We start from the raw sequence: 8,028 nt of genomic DNA, 5'->3' as shown, positions 1-8,028 counted from the left end.
GTGTGTGTAGTGGAGGTGATGTAGGAGCATGTGTGTGTGTGTGTGTGTGTGAGTGTGGGTGTGTGTGTGTGTGTGTGTGTGTGTGTGTGTGTGTGTGTGTGTGTGTGTAGTGGAGGTGATGTAGGAGCATGTGTGTGTGTGGGTGTGTGTGTGTGTGTGTGTGTGTGTGTGTGTGTGTAGTGTGGGTGTGTGTGTGTGTGTGTGTGTGTGTGTGTGTGTGTGTGTGTGTGTGTGTGTGTGTGTAGTGGAGGTGATGTAGGAGCATGTGTGTGTGTGGGTGTGTGTGTGTGTGTGTAGTGTGGATGTGTGTGTGTGTGTGTAGTGTGGGTGTGTGTGTGTGTGTAGTGGAGGTGATGTAGGAGCATGTGCCACAGTTTGATCCCCATGTGAGGCTACTCCTGTCTGGGCCGCAGGTCGCCTCAGCCTGGCCTCCTCCCTGTGGAGAGCGAGGGAGACCTGATCTGAGGTGCTGTCAAGCATGGTTAACTCAGCACCCGACGGGCTGCTGCTGAAGCCTGGATGAGAGGGGTGTCGCTGTGGTGGGGGGTGTACCTCCATATTCTGTCTGTGCTATAGACACGTTTCCCCGCGCTGGCCTATAGGGCGGCGCCATAGCAGCCTTATATGTCCCCGGCTTCCGGTTAAGTCCACATTGCGTCCACAGCAGCCTAAGTGATGTTGCCAATAAGCTACTTAAATAGAGACTTATTACATCATATTTTTTTTCCGCCCCCTGTATGTTGAGTGTTGGTGAAAAAGAAAAATATAGCAGACGCTTTCTTTACTGTAGAGCGCCGTTTAAAAGCCGCACAAGCAGCATCAGTCCCGCCGGCCAGCGCTGGACCCGCTGTGAGGAAACACACAGGAGGAAACCGAAATGTCAAAACAGACATACCTTGCTAGGCAGTCCTTTTTTTAATCGAGATCATGCAACAAGTAGCCTACTTCAGCTGAGGCCAGCAAGACGGCAGGAAAGAAACAGAAGCGTGCCTGCCGCCGTCAAAAGCAAAAGAGACCCGACGTAGGCTGTCAATTTAGCGGAGGTAAAAAGCCTTTTTACCTACATCGGGCGAATCAATCAATCAATCAATGGCTCGTGCTTGTTGCCCGACGCTCGTATGATGAGGAGATGAATCAAAATGCTTACCACAAATGAAGCCACATCGGAGCCGAGAACGAGTGCAGGAGAGCTGACGCAGGTGCCAGGTGTGGAGTGGGAGAGATTAAGGTGCGTAGCCTATTGCTGGAGATTCAAGTTGTGCGCTGTCTGCACTGACACTGTCGCACTTACTACTTTTAGCTAACGCTACGTTGTTTTTTCATCAAGGCAATGTCCAGAAGATATGGGTTCATGAGTGTCTGCAAATGCAGATAGATGGGCTACAGTAGGAGCATGCATGCATGTTGTCTGTTTCAATAACGAAAGCGTCCTTACTGAGAACGACGTGCCGACCAATTAAATATTCTTGCTACGAAATCGGCCTCTTAATGACAACACTGGAATAATAGCCGTAATATTCATTCACAACGGGAGATAGCCTGACTGTGGGTAATTTGATGAAATACATAGCGTTACAACTTACCCGACCTACTTTGTTGCTGTGGAGATATTGGTACGCTTCGGAGCTTTTGAGATTGTTCATCGCGTTGCCGTCCACCTCCATTGATTCCTCAAAATACGCTATAATCCTGCCTGTAGTTACGTTCGGCCATTTACACATATTATCTTCCCATGTGTCCTGTCAACGGGTATGGGATAGACACTCTTTCATAAGACAGGAGACTCTGAGAATGATCCCAAGTTTGCATTATTCTGGCGGTCGCTATGGCTACTACGCTAGTACGTTACGCTTCTCTGTATTCACAAACACCGGAAGAGACAGACACGTCGCGGCCGAGTCCCGAAGCAAACCGGAAGTGCCCAGGAAACGTGTCTATACTGAGAAGCACATTGGGAAGCTTTTGGGACATGTCACTCGAGTGATTTCAACTCTCACATGCAGCAGAGGATGCTGCTTGCACACGTCTAGTCTCTCTGTGAAAGTTGTATCTCCGGTGTTACAGTGTTTACTGGCTGGCCACAACACAGAGGTGGGGAGGTGGAGTTTGTGTTTAAACACAGAGGTGGGGAGGTGGAGTTTGTGTTTAAACACAGAGGTGGGGAGGTGGAGTTTGTGGGCCAGACTCTACCGGATCCCCTCCGGCTGTCTAACCCGCAGCAGCCGTGTGCGAATTAAGCCGTGTCACACTCAAAGGAATCCCCCCCTGGTGTTTGCTCAGCCGTCCTGCTCCAGGGGGGGAACCATAATTGCCTGTCATGCGTTTCCACTGCACATGATGAGGCACCTTAAAGAGCCGGATCACTTAGCCTTTCCAGGGGAATCATTTACCGGGTCAGCGGCTTTGATAGCTCCTACACAAGAGGCCAGCCTACCTTGCTCTGCGCTGGCTGTGATTGGCTGCAGTCTGCAGTACCTTGCTCTGCGCTGGCTGTGATTGGCTGCAGTCTACCTTGCTCTGCGCTGGCTGCAGACTCCAGCGGATACCTCGGCATGTTTAAAGAGGACGAGGCTGTACAAAGTAAATTGCATACATTTAAGTGTTTTTTCCCCTCTCCGTTTCTCATTATCAAAGATGATGTAAGAGCATTGAGAAACTCTGCGTGGCCACATTCCTATCGGTTCACATTTCTGCTTTCGGGAGCTGAAATTAAATCAAGAGTTCCTGATTTTCCAGATGCGGACGATAAAATCGGTCCAACCTTGGACACCCTGGAGTCCAAGTCCGAGAGGTGCAAACTGTCTCCTCCTAAAACACCAGTGTTTTCATCTTCTCTCTCAGTCTGGATCTGGCATCAAGCGAGGCCTTGAACACTTAATAGTTAGCTTATGATGTCGAGGAGGATAAATAATCACAGCCATGTTGTTTTCTCTGATGAAAACCCTCCGCAGCTCTCGCTGAACCCTCCGCAGCTCTCGCCCGCTGACTTCATCTCACTAAGACTGGTGTAATCCTGTCGTTCCCGTAAGGCTTTGGCCCGGCTACTAGAGGGATGTTACAATGTAATAATGATTAGTGACAATTAGAGGGATTGTGTTACTCTGCGGTCGGTAGGAACGTTCCACTTTACAACATGAGATGAGAGGAGGAGGAGAGAGAGAGGGTGCGATGGGACTTTCCACTTTCGTTTTTGGGTCGTTTCTTTTTTTTTTTGCGTGTCATCTCTGCGCTAAGTGTGCTTCATAACAAACCAATAAATATTAACAAATGTTATATTACTTTCTTTTACAACCCCTTCATCATAGAAGCACCCCCCGTCTCTGTCCCGAGCACCCCTGTCTGTGCTGGCGCCCCTACACAGGCATTCCACACCAAATGATTCCTCTTTGTCGTCCGCTGTAGCAGAGCCACATAAAGTGCTCTGTGGTCGTAAGCTGTTGAGGGGACTTTTTATTAGAATACGGACAGCAAATTAAAACTGCCTGTCAAGTTGCGCAACTTCTCTGCATCGCAAAAAATTGTGTCCGTGTAACAAAATACGACCAGCTAAAATAGTCAGTGTGCATTTGGGTATTTTTGAGTTGGCGTTTCGCATGTTCGACCCCCGTGAGACGATATTTGATCTCTACGTGTGCGTGCGTGCGTGCGTGCGTGAACGCATGCATGGCGTGATATTCAATAATCCCCGGGCTTTGGTCGTCACAGCTCCGTGTGTCGACCTGAGGGTTTAATCACTAATCACAACAAACCCTCCTGCCTGGTTGCTTTCTGTTCCTTCCAGGACCTCCTTCCAGGACCTCTCCCCGAGTGTCAGAGTGAACGGACCACCCTCACTGGTTCAATAAGACTCCTGCCAGTGAGAAAACACTTGATGTCCACAGACGAGCGTCTCTCAGAGGGAGAGAGTTTAGAAGTAAAGACAGAGTCATGACCTGAGCTTTCATAAAGCTTGTCAGTCTCAGACACGCACAGTCAGAGATAAAGGTCGAAAAACCGTTGGCATTTTCTATCGTCATTTCCTTCCTCGGTTCTATGAAGAATATAATATATTTTCTGCCCTTTCCACTCGCTCTGTCTCTCCCTCCCTCTGTCTCTCTGCGTGTCTCGGTCGATCGTCCTCTCCGTGAGAACGTGTCCTCTGCACTTACGTCTCCGTGAGAATGTGTCCTCAGCACTTACGTCTCCGTGAGAACGTGTCCTCTGCACTTACGTCTCCGTGAGAACGTGTCCTCTGCACTTACGTCTCCGTGAGAATGTGTCCTCTGCACTTACGTCTCCGTGAGAACGTGTCCTCGGCACTTACGTCTCCGTGAGAACGTGTCCTCTGCACTTACGTCTCCGTGAGAACGTGTCCTCTGCACTTACGTCTCCGTGAGAACGTGTCCTCGGCACTTACGTCTCCGTGAGAACGTGTCCTCGGCACTTACGTCTCCGTGAGAACGTGTCCTCGGCACTTACGTCTCCGTGAGAACGTGTCCTCTGCACTTACGTCTCCGTGAGAACGTGTCCTCGGCACTTACGTCTCCGTGAGAACGTGTCCTCGGCACTTACGTCTCCGTGAGAACGTGTCCGCTGCACTTACGTCTCCGTGAGAACGTGTCCTCGGCACTTACGTCTCCATGAGAACGTGTCCTCTGCACTTACGTCTAGGGTTGGGTACCGTTCACATTTGAATCGATACCGGTACGGTACCGGTACCTGGAATTCGGTACGGTACCAAAAACGGTACCTTTTTCGATACTTTTTTGAGTAAAAAAAAAAAAAAAATTTTTTTTTTTTTTTTTTGCAACAACAAAAATGTACAGTTGTAAAACAAATAAGTCCAAACTTCTCAATTTCAACATTGTTCTTTATTTATATATTTTTTTGTTTAGCAGCAGCACCCAACAAAATAAAACCCCTCCCTCCCTCCCTCTTCCCTCCCAAACCAAGAGTTTACTTGTCGCAGGTAATGGTCTTGTGCCACACTGCTCCATCCATCAGCGGTCACTGCAATATGGTCAACTGCCCTGAGTTCCTCCTTCACATTCTTCTTCTCAACACGATACCAAGCTGGGATAAGTGTGTTTGTGAGAAGGTCTCTGGAGGGAGGGGAGTATTTTGGGTTCAGGGTCCCTGTCATCTCCCTATATATAGACAATAAAAATAACTATTGTTAGTAACTTAGCTTACTCTATGAATATCACACACACACACACACACACACACACACACACACACACACACACACACACACACATTATCACCCATTTATACATAAATAAATAATTTACCTGAACCATGGAGACTCCACCGTTGCGAAGGGCAACATGCCTTTTACAATGAAGGCAGTCACTGCCCTGTGGCACTCATTTACTTTCTGCCGGGGTAAAGCTGCTTTCTTCGCCAGGGTGAAGGGTGTCTCCTGTGCGACTCTCACACGGTGGCCTAGCAAAGAAAGCAAGAGTGTAACGTTGAACGTCTCACGGTGACACGAACTGAGGATAATAATAACGTTAGCAACGCTAGTTACGCTACTAAACATGCTAAGCTATAAGCTACAACTATCCAGCTAACGTTACGATTTCAGAGGGCAGCCCGTCTGAAATCGTAACGTTAACGTTAACGTTAAATACACGTTAACGTGTATTTAACGTTAGCTAATTAAAAGACGTTACCTGATGTTGAAGAAGTCGACGCCTCACTTGTGACACTTGAAGTTTCGTCGTCGTCGTTGTCCGTTTCAGCTAACGAAGCAGAGGAGCTGCTGGCTGTAGGTGCTTTGCTGCTGGTGGATGCAGCGTCCACCCTCAGGCTATCGAACACTTTACAGTCTTCCGCATTTAAAAAGATTTTATGCTTGACCAAGTGTTTCCTCAAGTTAGAGGTGTTCCCCTGGCCAGCTTTGCACTTCGCATCGCAAATGTTACAGCGAGCGTTGTCTGAGTCTATCTTTGTGAAGTGGACCGCAAGCGAGAGGCCATCTTCTTCTCTTCAGCTTGTTTTGGCAGTGACGTGATGACGTAACCCACCCTCGTGTGTGTTGCCTTCAAGTTTGCGTCGGAATTTCTATCTCGCTCGCTGTCTTTGTATCACTGAGATGCGTTCAAGTACCGACATTTTTAAATTATAATAGAAAAAAAAAAAAGTACCGAAATGAGGTACCGTTTCATGTCATGTGAACTGATACTCGGTAGTACCGCCCACTTTCGGTCGGTGCCTGTAAAAGTACCGAGTTCGGTACCCATCCCTACTTACGTCTCCGTGAGAACGTGTCCTCTGCACTTACGTCTCCGTGAGAACGTGTCCTCTGCACTTACGTCTCCGTGAGAACGTGTCCTCAGCACTTACGTCTCCGTGAGAACATGTCCTCTGCACTTACGTCTCCGTGAGAACGTGTCCTCTGCACTTACGTCTCCGTGAGAACGTGTCCTCTGCACTTACGTCTCCGTGAGAACGTGTCCTCGGCACTTACGTCTCCGTGAGAACGTGTCCTCGGCACTTACGTCTCCGTGAGAACGTGTCCTCGGCACTTACGTCTCCGTGAGAACGTGTCCTCGGCACTTACGTCTCCGTGAGAACGTGTCCTCTGCACTTACGTCTCCGTGAGAACGTGTCCTCGGCACTTACGTCTCCGTGAGAACGTGTCCTCGGCACTTACGTCTCCGTGAGAACGTGTCCTCGGCACTTACGTCTCCGTGAGAACGTGTCCTCGGCAGTTACGATGAAAGCAACTGATGGTCTGGTTGACAGCTGGCCCGCTTGTTTATTTTGGTATTTATCTCCGCCGCCCTCTGCTGACACACACACACACACAAACAACACACACACACACACACACACACACTCGTGACATTTCCCCGGGCGAGCAGAGAGAGAGGGGGGGGGGGGGGGGGGGGGACACGGGACGAGCAGAGAGAGAGGGGGGGGGGGGGGGGGGGAGAGACACGGGACGAGCAGAGAGAGAGAGAGGGGGGGGAGACACGGGACAAGCAGAGAGAGAGAGAGGGGGGAGAGAGAGACACGGGACGTGCAGAGAGAGAGAGAGGGGGGAGAGAGAGACACGGGACAGAGAGAGAGGGGGGGAGAGAAGGACACAGGACGAGCAGAGAGAGAGAGAGAGGGGGGAGAGAAGGACACAGGACGAGCAGAGAGAGAGAGGGGGAGAGAGAGACACGGGACGAGCAGAGAGAGAGAGAGGGGGAGAGAGAGACACGGGATGAGCAGAGAGAGAGAGGGGGGGGGCGAGAGAGACACGGGACGAGCAGAGAGAGAGAGGGGGGGGGGCGAGAGAGACACGGGACGAGCAGAGAGAGAGAGGGGGGGGGGCGAGAGAGACACGGGACGAGCAGAGAGAGAGAGGGGGGGCGCGAGAGAGACACGGGACGAGCAGAGAGAGAGAGAGGGGGGGAGAGAGAGACACGGACGAGCAGAGAGAGAGAGGGGGGGGGGAGAGAGAGACACTGGCAGATGTGCGGATGATAATGTGTATTTCACATCAAAGTTTCCTTCATGGAGTTGGTGGATTTGACACATCTGGACTTCATGGAGCGATCGGGCGCGCGCGCGCGAGCGTGTGTGCGTGTACGGTCAGACACACACAGATAACATATACAAGCACGTCTACACAAAGAGACACTTAATACCTAATAATTACTTAATCCAGATTGGTGTTTATTCCATTTCCATCAGCCCTCCGTCCAACTCAGCTGCATGTCTGCCTGTGTGTCTGTCTGTCTGTGTGTCTGTCTGTCTGTCTGTCTGTCTGTCTGTCTGTCTGTCTGTCTGTCTGATCCAGGTCAGACACACAGCTCATCCTCTGAGTCCCACATCGCTGTGTAAGGAGCCCCAGATGCTTACATCTGTTGTGCCCTGTGTCTCTGCTTAGCATACAATACATGACCAGTGTAAAGTCTGGACACAGCGGATTCAATGTATTATGTCTGTTGTTATGCTTAACTGCGTGACATTTGTTTCTTAGACAAATGTAAATAGTGACGTTGATCCTATGTATGAATTTCTTTCCAAAGGCTCTGCCTAAAGGGCGAC

At 50.0% G+C, this 8,028-nt stretch overlaps 1 long non-coding RNA gene across 1 annotated transcript; it reads right to left on the bottom strand.

The window, feature by feature from the left end:
- Positions 1 to 4,950: 4,950 nt before the first annotated feature.
- Positions 4,951 to 5,978, bottom strand: LOC310772185. Its single transcript, XR_014552475.1, has 3 exons — positions 5,658 to 5,978; positions 5,274 to 5,427; positions 4,951 to 5,126 (listed from the first exon to the last, which is right to left on the bottom strand). It is a non-coding gene; the product is annotated as an uncharacterized lncRNA (long non-coding RNA).
- Positions 5,979 to 8,028: the final 2,050 nt, after the last annotated feature.

This window comes from Poromitra crassiceps (assembly GCF_964638095.1).
Source record: "Poromitra crassiceps genome assembly, contig: HAP1_SCAFFOLD_2228, whole genome shotgun sequence".
Lineage (NCBI taxonomy): Eukaryota > Metazoa > Chordata > Actinopteri > Beryciformes > Melamphaidae > Poromitra > Poromitra crassiceps.
The sequence above is the reverse complement of the archived record's forward strand: the minus strand, read 5'-3'. Positions and strand labels throughout refer to the sequence as shown.